Raw genomic sequence first — 16,942 nt, 5'->3', positions numbered from 1 at the left:
TAACAAAATATCTTATCAACTATTGTTGAAACCTAGCCAGGTCCCCTAATCTCAAGGAGCTCACAGTCCAATTAGAACCAAAATTCTGTTCAAGATAGGATGCATAAAATGTTTCCAACGACATAGCAAAATATGAACCAATCCATGCAATTTAGAAGTCAAAACCTTCAAGTAAACCTTCACTTAAAAAAAATTAACACATGGCTGCAACTGAGAACTGGCATGGCAAAAAAAATAAATATTTAAAAATAAAAAATCACGTGAAAGTACTGCTCCAAATATTTGAACAAGAACTCACCTTCTAAACCCTTTGATAGCCCCAAATGTCTTCAAAGACATTTTTGTGAACATATTTTAAATAAATCCAGAACACTAGGTAAACTTGCTAAGCATGTTCTTTCAAGTTCATCAGACTATATGACCTACTACCCACCCTCACTGCTATCATGTACTACAGTCTCTCTCCTTCCCCTGCAACTCTCAAACTCCAATGATCATTTGACCCCACCAAGAATTTCAAGCCATTAAGCCTATTATATATATATTTTATTTTTTTATTTTTTTATTTTATATATATATATATATATATATATATATTTTTTTTTTTTAAACTAACCTTCAGCTTCCTCCTGTCTCTGCTCCCCTCCTTACCCAACTAGCATAAACCCCACAGTCAGTCATTATGATCACTGGCCAAATGCGCTCTCAGTCTGCTCCATGCAAGCATGCTAAGTTGCTTTAGTCGTGTCCGACTCTTTGTGACCCAATGAACTGTCGCCTGCGAGGCTCCTCTGTACATGGGATTCTCCAGGCAAAAATACTGGAGTGGGTTGTCCTCCTCCAGGGGATCTTCCCAACCCAGGGATCGAACCTACATCTAGTACATCTACCTGCACTGGCAGGCAGGTTATCACTAGTGCTGCCTGGGAAGCTGGCAATTTGCCCCCTCACTTGACGAACCCTCAATTCCAGTTAAATCTAATGCCCTCCCAACTCTAGTTTATACCTGAAGGGAGAAAACCGGCACACACAACCACGCTAGTATCACTTCAAACTCATGATCACAACCCCACACGGGCCCTCACTGAGGCGTGGCACACGCACTGTTACCCCCCAAGCCCTCCACCGCTCCCCAATCCCTCAAGCAACCAATCTACACCATCCTCTCTCCTCACACCTCCAACCTCTTCCCCTCTCCTCATTCTCAGCCCCTTGCTTCCTACTTCACAGAAAACGGAAGCATCAGAAGAGATTTTCCACAGGCTCCCTGCTTCAGCCTTTGCTCTCAGCCTATTCTCAACACAGTGGCCACAGTGAACCTAAGTGAAAGCCCGGGAAAGCCTAAGTCAAATCACATCATTGTGCTCAAAATCCTCCAAAAGCTTTTTTTTCTTGGCTCTCCATGGTCTGTCTGTATCCCTCTTTAGCTCTCTGACTTCACCTCCTATTACCAGACCATATAACTTACCATCCAAACCGGGACACTACTGGGAATCAAAGCAGACACTATTAATAATTTCATCAAGAGACACAAAGAAGACACTAGATCACTCTCTTACCAACCCCCACAGTCATTCTATTCCAGCCAGATTCTCAAACCTGCCGGGCATACTGCCACCCCAGTATCTTCGCACCTGCTTACCACCCAGGTCTCTTACTTCCTTTGGGTCTCAGAATCATCTTCTTCAATGAAGTCTTTCATGTCCACCCTACCTAAAATTCCAACCCTCACTCTGTAACATGCTCATTTTATGTCTCCCTGCTTTCATTTTTCCTGTTCAGTTCAATCACTCAGTTGTGTCCAACTATTTGCGAACCACATGGACTGCAGCACACCAGGCTTCCCTGTCCATCACCAACTCCTGGAGCTTGCTCAAACTCATGTCTACTGAATCGGTGATGCCATCCAACCATCTCAACCTCTGTTGTCCCCTACCCCTCCTGCCTTCAATCTTTCCCAGCATCAGGGTCTTTTCAAATGAGACAGTTCTTTACATCAAGCGGCCAAAGTATTGGAGCTTCAGCTTCAGCATCAGTCCTTCCAATGAATATTCAGGACTGATTTCCCTTAGGATTGACTTGTTAGCACTGGTTAAGATACATTTCACTTATCTCTCTTATGTATTTACCATCTCCCCAAGAAAATATACACTTCCTAAGAGGAGGGATTTATGCCTAATTTGTTTCCAGTTCTGTTCACACTGACTAGAATAGAATCCATCACATCATGCACATCTGTACACATCTGCTGAATGAATATATGAATGAAAAAGAGGCATTTCAGTAACATAATCATGTTAGAAACCTCATAAGCAGAGGAAGAAATAACATAGGAAGAACAGGTATGTAGTCTCTGATGGACAGTAAAAAAGGAGAGGTAAATACTATGAAAACAATAAATAAATGTTAACTACAATAAGCACATTGTACTGAAAACATTAAAAATACTACACGTTCAAAATTAACATTTATTCCTTACATCTTAGAGGATAATTTCCAAACTTGTTAACCTAATGTTTAAGGGCCAGTTTTCCTTTAACCCTCCCCTCCAGTCCTAATCTCACATTATTTCTCTATACAAACCCTCTTATGCCTCTTCATTTTTATTTTCAATTCACCTTCATCCTATTTGCTCCTTTAAATCTTCAAGGCCTAGCTCAATGAAACCTTCCTTCCCAACCATGCAGTTTGCCCCAGTGATAAATTCCAACTCTGAACTCCTAAAGCAGTGCTTATCCATACCATTAAGTTGGAACTGTTATTATTATTATTTTTTGGAACTGTTTTTTTTTAATTTCATGTTTAATGTCTATTGTCCTTCCAGCAAGAATGAAGGGTCCCCTCTATGGATGAGAATTATCTCTTAGACCTATGTATGCCCAGCCTCCAATACCACAGCCAAACACAAGTTCTCATAGTTTTGCTAAGTGCATTATCACAAGTTGCTCTGAGAAAAATAATGTAAGTAAAAATCAAAGCATTTTTAAATTAACTTTAGGTATATCTCACAGTGATACATAATTTTTTATATATCTGAATTTTTTCCCTGAAAGCTGCAAGCATTTTCAAAGTTAGATAATTTCTTTTTGGAGGGGTCAATAATTGGACTTTGAAAATCTATATTAATCTCAGTTCCACTTAACCACATTTTCTACAAAAATAAAATCAATTATACCTATGTGTGTTAAGTCAGATTTTAACCTTTTCAACTCATGTTAGGAAGACTCATCACTGAGAGCCCAGAGGGAGATTTTAGTTGGAAGAAGTGAAGCAAGCACATTGGGTTTTTGTATCTTCTTGCAACTGTGTAGAGGAGAGGCTGCCAAACTACAGCCTGTGGGTCAAATTCAACCAGCTGCCTACTTGTACAAATAAAGTTTCACCAGAACACAGCCATGCCCATTTGTTTATATATTATCTATGGCTGTTCTCAGGCTACAGCAGCAGAGCTAAATAGTTGCCAGAGTCCACCAGAGTCCATATGCCCACAAAGCCTAAAACGTTCACTATCTGGCCTTTTACAGAAAAAGCCTGTCAACTCCTGATAAGCAAGCATACCTACTCTAACACAGAGCGTGGAGAGGAAGCATAACCAGATAAAGTGAAATACATGAATCAGAAAATGCATTCAAAGTTCCGAGAAGGAAACACGTATTACACATGTCAGCAACTGTGCCTGAACAAACTCCTGTGACTCAAGGACTCAAAAGTAGGGGGAAATCATTTCAAATGTTTTATGGAACGAGAATTATGTCTCATGATTTCACTGATGAAAATTTCTAATAAAAAGCATCCCAAGTTAATGATATGCAGGCTAAGAGTTTTAAACTTATAAGTAACAGCAAGAGTTTAATCTAATCATCTCTGTTGCTGTTCATTCGCTAAGTTGTGTTCAGCTCTTTGAGATCCCATGGACTGCAGCACGCCAGGCTTCAGGAATTTAATTAACTCAAGATCAACTCTGTAAGTCAGTAAGAAAAACACTCACTACTTTATCATTTTTTACAGAAACTATTTCATACAAGACAATGGAAAGGATACTAAAAAAAACAAAAAACTACACTAAGAAGATCTGAGGGATTTAAGACTGGACTCTGACTTCTACTGACAATGTGATCTGTGGCTAGTGATTTCACCTAAGTTTCTGCTTCCCCATCTTCAAAACTGGGATAATGCTCTTACCTCTTACCTACTTCATATGCTAAATAGTATACTTCACATGAGAAGATTGTGAAGTATAAATAATCTATGATGTAGGACATCACTATTGTTATCAATTATGAGGCAGGGTAGGGAATTTCCTAGTTGTCCAGTGGTTAGGACTCTGCACTTTCACTGCCAAGGGCCTAGGTTCAATCCCTGGTCAACGAGGTAAAATCCCACAAGCCATGTGGCACAGCTTGTGGGATCTTAGTTCCCCCACAAAAAAGAGGTAGAGTAATTTTTATCACTTCGCTAGGACACAATGAGACATACTCCATGTCCTTCACATGACAGAAGCAACCAAAATGAACCTTTCCACGAAAATGAAATATCAGACATAATTAAAAAGGTAAGACAGACTACTTGCTAACATGATGAAACCTACACTCATAAAGGTTTATTAAAAGTGAAATTAAAGGCCAACTATCTTCAGTCAAAGAGTGTTTTTAGTAACATAATATGCCACACATAGGTATGGCTTTGAACTTTGAGAATAAAGCATGTTTTGCAAACAAATAATGCAATTAATTAAGATGATCTAATCAAAAATTACAGAGATAATAACAACTAAATGTAACATATCCTGAATGAGATCCTGGAACAGAAAAAGGACATCAGGTAAAAACTAAAGAAATCTGAATAAAGTATGAACTTTAATTAATAATAGTTATCAATACCAAAAAAAAAAAATAGTTATCAATACCAATCCACTAACTGTAGCAAATGTGCCCTATCAACAGGAACTTGATGCCGGGTGTACGGCAACTCCCTGTACTATCATCGAGGTTTTTCTGTAAATTAAACTGTTCTAAAAAGAAAAGTCTATTTTAATTTTTTGTTGCATAAATAACATAATTCTAAATCTAAGCATACAATTTAGCAACTTCTCTAAGTAAGAAAAAATATACGAATTTGAGAACTGCACGTGAACACTGTAATTTATCATCACCTGATGTCCCAGAACCCATTAACATCTGGTAACATACTGCAGTGTTTAAACTATCACACTAAGAATATTTTTTCTTTCAGTTCACTGTGATCGGAAACAAAACAGGAACCTCCTAATGCAAAAGTTCCACAGCTGTATTAACATTTTGCACTAATTCCTGGTCAAAAGAAGCAAGGCAAATAAATTTCCCAGCCAGAATTGTTTAGGAAAAGTCAGTTTCCATATTAATTTCCACTTAATAGCAAAATTTTTAAAAAGCCATTATAAGTAGTAGTGGTTGAGCTTGAAGAGGAGAGTTTTGACTGGTGGTAGTCAAGTGGATGCATGCCTATGAAACAAAAACAATAATAACCACTGGGCATTTCAGGATTGTCATTACTAAGGACCGACCAGGTACTTTATATGGAAATTCTCATCTAATCTGTGTAACATCCCTGAAAAGTATTCATGCCCACCTTTTACTGATGAGTAAATTAAATATTCTGCCCAAGGTCAAATTAGTAACTGGCAAAGCTAAGATCAGAATCCAGGTGTACCTGGCTTACCCAGATTTTAACCACCATGCCATCTGCCTCCCAAAAATGAGTGCTTTAATTCACCATCAAGGTCACTTCTTCTACTCACCTAACTCTTCCAACAACTATCAATATGTCAGTCAGTAGCTGGACAATTCCCCTCTTCTTCAAAAGTTTCAAACTGTCTGACAAAGTCAAGTTTAGTTGGACTTCAGGACTAAACAACCTAAATCCTACTAAAGAAATGGTATATGAACGTTTAGAAAAAGTTACTAGGGACTGATTCGGATTATTACCCTGATAATTAAACATATACACACACACACAGAGCAGGTCCTATCTGAAGTATCTTCTAAGACTAACAGAGTTCTGGGTATAGCACTTTAAAATGCAACGAACTCAAAACTAGCTATATAATCTCTACTGATTAATGTAATCTTTCTAGAATTCAGCTTTTCGACAGAAAAACAAGGAATTATGAGTACTACCCCCTTTCCGTAATTAACACTCCAAATAGATCCAAGTTCCCTCAGTTCAGTTCAATTGCTCAGTTGTGTCCAACTCTTTGTGACTCCATGGACTGCAGCACGCCAGGCTTCCCTGTATATCACCAACTCCCGGAGCTTACTCAAACTCATGTCTATCGAGTTGGTGATGCCATCCAACCATCTCATCCTCTGTCGTCACCTTGTCCTACCACCTTCAATCTTGCCCAGCATCAGGGTCTTTACAAATGAGTCAGTTCTTCACATCAGGTGGCCAAAGTACTGGAGAGTTTCAGCTTCACCATCAGTCCTTCCAATGAATATTCAGGATTGATTTCCTTTAGGATTGACTGGTTGGATCTCCTTGCAGCCCAAGAGACTCTCAAGAGTCTTCTCCAACACCACAGTTCAAAAGCATCAATTCTTCCCTAACTGGCACCGGAACATCTTGATCACCTCGCTCTCTTTCTCTAGAAGCTAACTGGGATTTCCTGTGGGCAGGTGACCTCAGAGAGTAATCAACATTGTCAAAGTGATCTATGCTCTGAGTGTATCTTCTGCCTTCTTCCATGTGGGAGAACAGAAAATCAAAATGGCCCTTCATTGGGAAAGGTTAGGAAAATTCAAGATTATCATCTTCCTCCAGTCGACTCTTCAGACTACGAAGAGTCTCATCATCTGAGTAGTCTCATTCCTGGACTCTCCTCCCTACTGCAGGAGACACAGGAGACATGGGTTCAATCCCTTGAGTCAGAAGATCCCCTGACAGAGGAAATGGTAACCTGCTCCAGTTTTCTTGCCGGAAACAATCCCATGGACAGATGACCCTGGCAGGCTATAGTCCACGGGGTTGCAAAGAGTCGAACACAAGTGAGCATCCACATGCACACACGCACGCATGTGCACACACGAAGCCTATATCCTCCTTATCTTTAAGTGAACTCAAATTTCTCCTTTGAGGCCCAGCCCCCAAATCTTTTCCCACTGCAAAGTGCTGAGGGAACTGCCTCTGACAACAAATAGGGTACGTCCTTCCTCCCTGATGACACTGAGTGGGAAAGTTACTCCATTTTAAAGTCTCTTTCAGTTCTCCTATTCACATCATGGGGAAAATCTAAGTGAGGCACCAGTCTGTCTTCAACATTTCCCTAACACTTGCTGTGCTGTGCTTAGTTGCTCACTAAGTGTCCGACTCTTTGTGACCCCATGGACTGTAGCCTGTCAGACTCCTCTGTCCACGGGGATTTTCCAGGCAAGAATACTGGAGTGGGTTGCCATGCCCTCCTCCAGGGGATCTTCCCAACCAGGGATCGAACCCAGGTCTCCTGCATCGCAGGCAGATTCTTTACCAGCTGAGCTACCAGGGAAGCCCAACACCTGCTAATCTCTCCTTTTAATTAAAGGACAGCAGGTCTCAAAGTCAGCACCTTCTGCAAACAGCAGCAAGCTAAGTTTTATAACACTGCTATGTTTTTATAATATTTAACTTGGTTTCTATTTAGCGCAACAGATAGCAGCCTCTCATTACGGTAATAACATAAAGCTTCTTTAAAAATATTTTTAAGGGGTCCCCAAAAAGTCATTTTAAATAAACAACAGTAAAGCAGTGTGCAGATTCAGGAAAAATTCTGATGTTACTCAAGGATCAAGCATAGTAAACATTGTTATATACTAATGCCTATACCTTGACAGAACTGTCAGTTACTTTATTGTTCATTATATACATATATTTCATCATAGTATTCATGTACTATTTATACTAATATGACAAGGCAAAAAAATGACCATCATTTTTTAATGACCTACTACAACATTAGCTGTATTTTAATTTGAGGATTTTAATTAGCCACCACTTTTCAAGGATGTAACCAACCCATACCAGAGATGGGTGTCTGCTGCAACTTTTTATATAATCATGTTGAATTACAATCATTTGTTGTACAATCATTTGTCTACATGTGTTTCCCCTTGCAAGACTTACCTCTTTTGATGCAGGAATAGTTTCTTACTCATTTTGTGTTTCTTTAAATTACATACTCTAAAAATCATCAGGTATTAAAAATAATGAGCTCAGCTCTTTCCAAAAAATGGACAGACAGGCACAGTAAGGCTTTATCTAACATACTTGCTTCACTCACCCATTCAACAAATGTTTACTAAACACCTACGAAGTGCTAGGCACTGATGAACAGGACAGGTTAAGATCTGCTTGAGGGACCTGCATTCTCACAGGGATACATGACATCCTAATGACAGTTTTCCGTTGTTGTCAGAGACTGGATTTCTACATGTCCTCTATTTAGAATCCTCTGCCTCCTCCTTTCAGTGGTCAGTTAAGTCCCACTTACGCGGCAGGGCCCAGCCCAAACTGAGAAGCCTTTACCAGTCTCTTGAGTCAGACTATTTGCAACAGAATGTTGTTTTCACAACAAAACTTCAAGTGCCCTGAAACAGGGACACAGTCATCTTGGTATCTCCATTACTTGGCAGAAGAACTGGTATTTAGCAGGTACTGAATCAATGTATAAATTTATAAATAATTAATCAACAAGCGACTGAATGATGAAGAGAAATGCTCCAGTTAGCAATCAGTCAAGCTGCTGCTAACTCAGTTCCAAAATGATTAGAGAACACCAACAAAATTTAAGTTGGAGACACCTACTAATTTCACAATGAGTATGTCCGAAATAATTATTAAGGTACCAAAAAAAGGACATTTCTTCACAATTAAGAAATGTATATCGTGAGGGGAAAACATGAAAATGACTGATACTTTCTAGTATCTTTGGTTGGCATTTTTGAAACAAAAGTAAAACATTGTTTAAAAAAATAGACTTGGTACCAACTATTCCTGGCACAAGTACAAGGAACTGAAAGACACACAGCTCTGAAGATGTAAGTACCGAATTCAAAGTCATTAGTACCCAAAATTCAAATTAAGAGTATAGCACTTCCTGTTACAACACCAAAACTCCAAACCCTACCAAAAATAAATAAATAAAATCCAAAGGTCAATTTTACCCCTGATCCATTAATTAATTTTCCAGAGCTAAAAAAGAAAAACCAAGAAAATAAAGAAATTCAATGCATAACAAACAGCTTGTGCATTAAGCTCAGGTTTTATCAGAGCACACAACTGACAGAATAAAACACCTGAATAGGTAATATGCATTACTTAGTAAATACTAATCTAGACTCACTATTTTCACTTAAAAATCTTGGCTTTTTAAAATCTTGAAATCATTACTAATGGGACAGTTAAAAAAGATGAAGCATGAAAGACATTAAGTAAATTATGGTAACGCCTTCCATGGACTTGTTTAGCTGCTAAGTCATGTTCTTTTGTGACCCCAATCAACTGTAGCCTGCCAGGCTCCTCCGTTCACAGGATTTCCCAGGCAAGAATACTGGAGTGGGTTGCCATTTCCTTCTCCATGGGACCTTCCTGCACCAGGCATCGAATGTGCGTCTCTTCTCCTGCACTGTCAGGCGGATTCTTGACCACTGAGCGACCAGGGAAGCGACTTTCCATGGACTACCACATAATTAGTAAGAAGGAGATACAGGTACATGGAAAGATGCCTATCAAGTACCACTAAGTGAAAAAAGCAAACTGCAGAATGACATGCATGATAAGATCCCAGAAGCAATCCAAGGTTAAAACACAAATCCCAGAGCAAGACTTCTTGAGCTCAATCAAATCTCGGTTTTGCTGCTCACTAGTTATGCAGCCTTTGGCTAATTACTTTTCCTTGCCTCAGTTTCTTCATCTGCAAATGGATGTAAAATTGAACCTTTGATGGGTATGTTCATAAGGTTGTGAGGGTTTAATGGGTTATAAAGCACTAAACAAGAACAAGTATTAACTATGATTCTGGAGGGAAAAAATTTCAAATCATATAGCATGTGCACATACAGGTAGGAAAAAAATGTTCATTTTTGCATTGTTTTTAGTTTTGCTTTTTTTAGCAAAGAATATTTCTTACTTTAGTAATTTAAAAAAATTTTAAAAGGAAAACATAATAAAAACTTGGCACTAAAAGCTCCCCTGCTTAAAGATCTGCTAGTACAATTACTTAAACACTCAGGACCAGACAAATTCTGTGAATAATTAAAACTGTGAAATTTTCAAGTCCAACAAAAAGGACACAGTACTTACTTTCTAGGTACAGCTGAACAATAAGACACTATACACTAATAAGCAGAACTGCAATGGTATTAAAGTTATATTCCCTTTTCCTCCAAAGGCAGTAAGTAACACAAAAATATCCACCTGATCTAGAAACATATCAGGAACTTTCATGTTATGTAAGCCTTTATTAATTTTATTAGTCCAAAGTTATATACCACAAATCTAATTTCCTCCTATTCAACAATCTCTAATGACAACTCACTAAGACATATAGAAATCTGGAGATCAAGATAAGCTAGTGAAAAAAATCCTAAAACCCTTAGAACACCCTACAAACCTTTGAGAGAGGTTTCACCACCCATATGCTTTGAGGAAGCTTTCGTCCCCAGCATAAACTCAGTTTCTTCCCTAAATACAGTGGGTGCACAAAACTACCAGATAGAAGAGCAGAGAGAGAACTCTAAACTTCAGCTGCATTTTTGCTGAGCTGTAATACTGGTAAAGCCTGTTTCAAGATCCAAGAGGACACCCTCAAATTTAAGGAAAGCATGTAAACAGCAGCCTGACATGTCTATGTCATCACATTTACCAAAACGGTACTTCATAAAATTACAAACACTATCAAACTTCAAACAGCATTATTATCACTGTGTTCTACCTAAAAGGAACATTCTGAACCACAAAAAAAAATAAATCTCATTAGTCAAATGGCTTTTCAAAAATAAATCAACCATTAAGATGCCTCCATAGAATTATGGAATTTTTTTTTTAAATAAATCTCATTAGTCAAATGGCTTTTCAAAAATAAATCAACCATTAAGATGCCTCCATAGAATTATGGAATTTTTTTTTTTTTAATTTTTAACTTTAGTTTACATAATGCCTACAAAAAAAGAAGTCAATAAGTGTTAGCTATTATTGTTGTTGCTGCTATCATGATGTTTTGCAATGATAGAATAAAAACTTTACATGAATTTGAGCAAACTCTAGGAGATGGTGGAGGACAGAGGAGCCCGGCCTGCTGCAGTCCATGGGGCTGCAAAGAGGCAGATTTAGCAACGGAAGAGCAACAAACAGAAACTCAGAGGGAAGTTTTTACTTAATAAGTCACTTTCCATCAGAATCCAAGCTGGCCCACCAGGCCCTTGAATAATTCGATATTAAAAAGCACTTTGTTTTAGAGAAATCAAAGTTAGATTCCTTGAGTTCTAAAGAAGGTAAAGGTGAAATAAATTCTGTAAAAAGATTAGTCTAGTCTTCCCTAAGCCTTTTGGACACAGAAATCCATATCTGTAAACATTCTGCAATTCTGCCATAAGTGCTATGACTTTCAGACCTAATGTATTTTTGTCAGGTAGTCAGGATTTATAAACAGTGGAAGTAAAATTAAGACATGGGTCAGAGTTCTCCATTAGAAAGTGAAAGGAGACAGTTCAGAGTGGGCTGAAAATAGATGACTTTAGCCTAACTCCTAAAAACTTTTAAAACAGATGTACTTAGATAAAATTTCAATTGCTTGAGGAGATAATTCGATTCTGATCCTGAAAAAAAGGGAATAGGCTAACATCCCTTGATTAAATATTCCGTCTTTTAAATTTCCCAATATTAATCTTTTCAAAGATTCAGAGAAAATAAACTGAAAATATAAATCAGGAAGAGAAAAAAATAGAACTGAGCATGTTTGATGACTAGTCTCCAGCGTGGGTGTACAGGCATTACCTGGGAGCAAGACCAAGCAGGCACCCTTTCAGACAGACATCTTAAATTAATGAGCAGACATCTCGCCTGTTTATACAGTTACAGCCTGCTTAAAGTCTTGTACTGTTTAGCATCTTTTTATTGAAGTGTAGTTGACTACAATATCATGTTCGTGTCAGGTATACAGAAAAGTGACTCAGATATGTATACCCTTTATCTACTGGCAAAGAATTCACCTGCCAATGCAGGAGACCCAAGAGACTAGGGTTTGATCCCTGGGTGGGGAAGATCCCCTGGAGTAGGAAATGGCAATCTGATCCAGTATTTAGCCTGGAAAATTCCGTGGGCAAGAGGAGCCTGGCGGGCTACAGTCCTTGGGGTCATGAAGAGTCAGACACAATTGAATACACACACAAGAAGACAGATACATACAGATATCTATCTATATATTGATATCTATTTTAAGATTATTTTCCATTATAGGTTATTATAAGACACTGGTTATAATTCCCTGTGCCATACAGTAAATCCTTGTTGATATCTATTTTATGTATAGTAGTCTGTATCTGTCAATCCCATACTCCTAATTTATCCCACCAATCCCTACCCCCTTTCCCCTCTGATAACCATAGGTTTATTTTCTATCTCTGTGAGTCTGTCTTCATGCTGAATAGAAAGTCATTTGCATTATTTTTAGATTCCACATATAAGTGGTATCATATACTTGTCTTTCTCTGACTTACTAAGTACAATATTTTCTAGGTCCACTCAAGTTACTGCAAATGGCAATATTTCATTCTTTTTTATGTAGTCTTATCCTTTTTAAATGGCTTATAAAAAAGATGAATACAAAGATAATATTGGCTTAATATATACAATTTAATTACACCGTTAGCATTAAAGTTATATTTTCCTTTTGGGTATAAATACTTAACAAGTATCTAGTTTATCTTCAAACTTAAAAAAGAAAAGAAAAAAGACATTATAAAGACCCTTAGGAAGTCTGTATTTTCTTAAACATTTGCTCAACCGTTTATTTATTAAATATGAGAACTTAAGGTATCAACAGATATTCACCACTTCTTTTGACCTCTGAATTGCAGAATTCAAAACTGGGTTTCAGCTTAGAAACAATGAAGAACTTCCCTTCTGAAAATGTCTTTACAAAATCATAATATATACTGAAACATAAATCCAAAAAATAAGAAAATATAGGTAAACACAAAGAAGGAAATTTTAATTGTCTATAATTTTACAAACCACAAGTCAAAAAATTTGTGTCAAAAGCTTTTTCTGTACACGATACAGAAATTGTTCCTTTACAAATGAAAATATCTTTATTAGGATTTAAGAGTTAAAGCCACAAACAATCCTATGCAAACATACAGAATTTGTGTTCTAGGCAGTTCAAATGTAAAAAAAACAAAAACATAGCTAAAATCCTTCTTACCTAAGAAAAAATTAACTACAGAGAAGGAAATGTGTGTGGTGAATAAGCATAAAGCTAAAGGGGAAATTTTAATTAATCACTTGAGAAGAAATTGTTTTTCAATTATTTTTGGTCTTTCCTAAGCAAGTAAAAAGGATTCCACTTATTTTTTTAATTAATTAATTTATTTTTTAGTTTATTTTTAATTGGAGGATAATTGCTTTATAATGTCATGCTGGTTTCTGCTATACAACACTGTAACTCTGCCCTAAGTATACATATATCCGTCCCCTCTTGAATCTCCCTCCCATGCCCCCAACCCAGCCCAAGGATCCCACTTATATCAGACTTTTTTTTTTTTAATATATAAGACTTTTAACCCCTCAAAAAAATCATACTTTATTCTGGAGAATGGTAATGTGTAACCAACTCCCCAATACACTCACTACTAAAAAATAATAATAATAAATAAAAGTGAAAGATCTTACAATTGGGAATGTATCTACTTTCCTGCTACAATTTCCTGCAAGTATCAAGGGTAATTTTTCCAAATAAGCTAATTTAAACTGAAGCACATTACATTTAAAGAGTGGCAAATTTTGCATTGTTAGGTGCACCCAACAAAAGTTAATACATATTGTTGCCATTTCCAGAATGCCCAGGCAGCATCGCCTTGTATGGTGCTAAGTGTCACCACTGGAAAATTGCTCACAAACTCGCAGCAGAGCCGCCTGGGTGAAGTGGGAAGTGACAACACTTGAGAGTGCCCAAGAAGGCACCAGAAGAGCAGTGGTTGTTTCAAAGTCAGGGACGAGGCAAGAAGGTGGGAAAGGGTGAAAGCACCATTGAAAGCTGGAATGCCAAAAGATAACTAGCAATTACTGAGTGAAAACCATGTTCCTGAAGTTACTTCTCGGGTTAATCCTATATGACAACTATTTATCACCTCCATTATACAGATGAGGAAATAGCTTTAGAGAAGTCAAATAACTTACTGCCTAATCATCCAGCTATTATGCAGCAGACAAGGAATTCAAGACTAGATCTGCTTGACTCCACACCGCACACTCTTCATTTCCCCAGGCTGCCTCTCTGGTTCTTCAGCAAAGAGACTTCAGGTTCCCTGTGAGCAATGTCACTGTGGTGGGCTCTAGGAGGGAGAGATCCATCTGGGGGCAAATGGTCACATACTCTCATGGGGAGCCTAGATTCCTCAGCCTCTGTTCATCCCAAACTGCCTTTATATATGATCTTTTCTTTCATTTTTCCTTTTACAGACCTAACGCACTGGATGGATGAACGGATGGATGGGAGGGAGGTCGACCTGTTGACTTAGATGTTTATTTGATTTACAAACTCCTCTGTCCTTGTCTTTGTTCAAGTTGTTCCCTGTAACTGAAGCCTTTCTCCAGTATCCCTGTAGCTAATCACATCTATGACTGAATGTCCAGTTCAAATGGCATATCCACACAGCATTGCCCAATCTCCACTCTCCCATTTAGTAGTGGTAGCTCCAATCTAAATTCTCTTGATCTTTTAGGTATAAATATATACAAATATACAAATAATATGATGCCAGATAGGTACATGCTATAAATAAAATAAAGGAGCAGGGGAGAAAGAATGATGAAAGAGGCAGTATAAGGACACAGAAAGTGTCTAGCAGTCATTTGTAATACAGTGTGTTTAAGTCAACACAAACTATTTCAGCACCAACATCTATTTCACAAAAGACTCTTCTTCAGCTTTCCACACCCTCCCCTAATCCTTTCTAGAAAAAGTCTGCTGCACTGGTTTTTCATTATAGCTATTATTTTAGAGGGGAAAATATCTCACACAAGATGCTGACAGGTGCTTTACAAACAAGCGCAAACTTCCAGTTACACATAATCTGAAAAAAATGTTAAGAGTAATTTGTCAGTGAGAAGTCTGATGCCAAAAAGAAGCTGAACTACAAGAATTTAAAATGAAATTTCAAGAAAAAAACTTAGTAAAACTCTTCAACTCTAAGCTGAACATTTACTTTCTGTCATGTATGAAAAGAACAGCAACAGAAAAACAGACTCGAAGAGAGATCCTGCAGTTTTTCACTTCACGATAGAAAAATTAGACTGGGGAATTCCCTGGCAGTCAGTGCTCTCACTGCCAGGGTCCGGGTTTGATCCCTGTCACAGAGCTAAGATCCCACAATCCTCACAGTGTGGCCCACCACCCCGCCCCCATCCAAAAAAAGATAGAACAATTAGAATATCCTCTCCCTCCCCTTTAAAAGTCATACTACCTACCTGACCTAAAGAAAAACAGCACACACTAAAATTTTCTTTCACAGACTTACACAAGAGTTTGGCGGACTCAATTCCTTTAATCACTTAGCAGCTGGAGGTACTTCATACAAAAATCTAAGGGCCAAAGTACTCACTTCCCTTTCTTCCTCAGATTATTTTGCTGATTCCTCATGACCTTGAGTGAAATATCTGTGGTCCATTCTATTTTGCAAAACTATGACTACAGTCTGATTTTTTATTGCCCTGATTACAAAAATTCCGTCTTTCATCTACACTATTGTCCTATCTGCTTTGACTTTTTTCTTAATTCTTGCAAGCCAACTTACAGATCCCCAAAACTTATTTCTGCTTCAGAAATTCTTAGTCTTTTTGAGCCATGGGTCTCTTTGGTAGTCTGGTGAAGCCTATGGACCCCCTTCTCAGATTGCTTTAAAATGCATAATTAACTATATGCCATTATGAAAGAAACTAACTATACTGAACTATTAGCAAAAGAATGAAAGAAAACCCTGATATTGTAATATATGTGCATCTTTATTATCAAATTAAATAACAAGGTCTAACAGTGAGTCTGATAATACCATAATCCAAAGAAATTATAAGCATAAATGATACTTTTAAAATGTTTTACTGGAGTATACCATAAACGATATTTTGAGATAGCTACAACAACTGTAAATATGACACAAAAATACCTATCATTTATACTGGTGACAAAGTCACAGGTATCGCTAATTCTACTGTGGTTTGTTGCTTATATTCATAAGTGAAGGAAATGACAATACAGTTATCAGATAATAAAGACGTGTTTTGTCCTCATTCTAGTTCAAGGAGCTCCTGAATTCTATCCACCAACTGCTGAATCCCAGGTTTAAAATCCTTTCTAGTTTAAAGCCTCGCTGAAACTGATTTTTAGCACAAATTTTAAAATAAAAACACTGATTTCTCCTTTGACTTACCTCTCATCTGAACGGACCACCACGCCTCCCTGTTTTTACGCAGATTTACAGACAGAACTACCTGTTTATTTCTCTGCTTTGCTTAGCCAGCACCCGTTTAAATTTTGCCAGTCAATGAAAGACGAAGTTGCAGGAAAGGCGACAGAAGCAACCGACAGCTTCTTATTTACAGATCTCCAACAGGAAGTGGAAAGATGCCAACTATGGTGTGTATGTTTTTGGTAAGTGGGCTGCCCCTCCACCCTCAGGCCCTTGAGTCCAGCTTGTCAAGCGTCTCCGAACCAAGA

General features: G+C 37.8%; 1 protein-coding gene across 6 annotated transcripts in view; it reads right to left on the bottom strand.

Moving 5' to 3' along the window:
• GAPVD1 (GTPase activating protein and VPS9 domains 1) overlaps positions 1-16,942 on the bottom strand; it is a 67,842-nt gene that overhangs the window by 50,391 nt on the left and 509 nt on the right. The window lies entirely within an intron of this gene.

Source organism: Odocoileus virginianus, chromosome 2, assembly GCF_023699985.2.
Source record: "Odocoileus virginianus isolate 20LAN1187 ecotype Illinois chromosome 2, Ovbor_1.2, whole genome shotgun sequence".
Taxonomy (NCBI): Eukaryota; Metazoa; Chordata; class Mammalia; order Artiodactyla; family Cervidae; genus Odocoileus; species Odocoileus virginianus.
The sequence above is the reverse complement of the archived record's forward strand: the minus strand, read 5'-3'. Positions and strand labels throughout refer to the sequence as shown.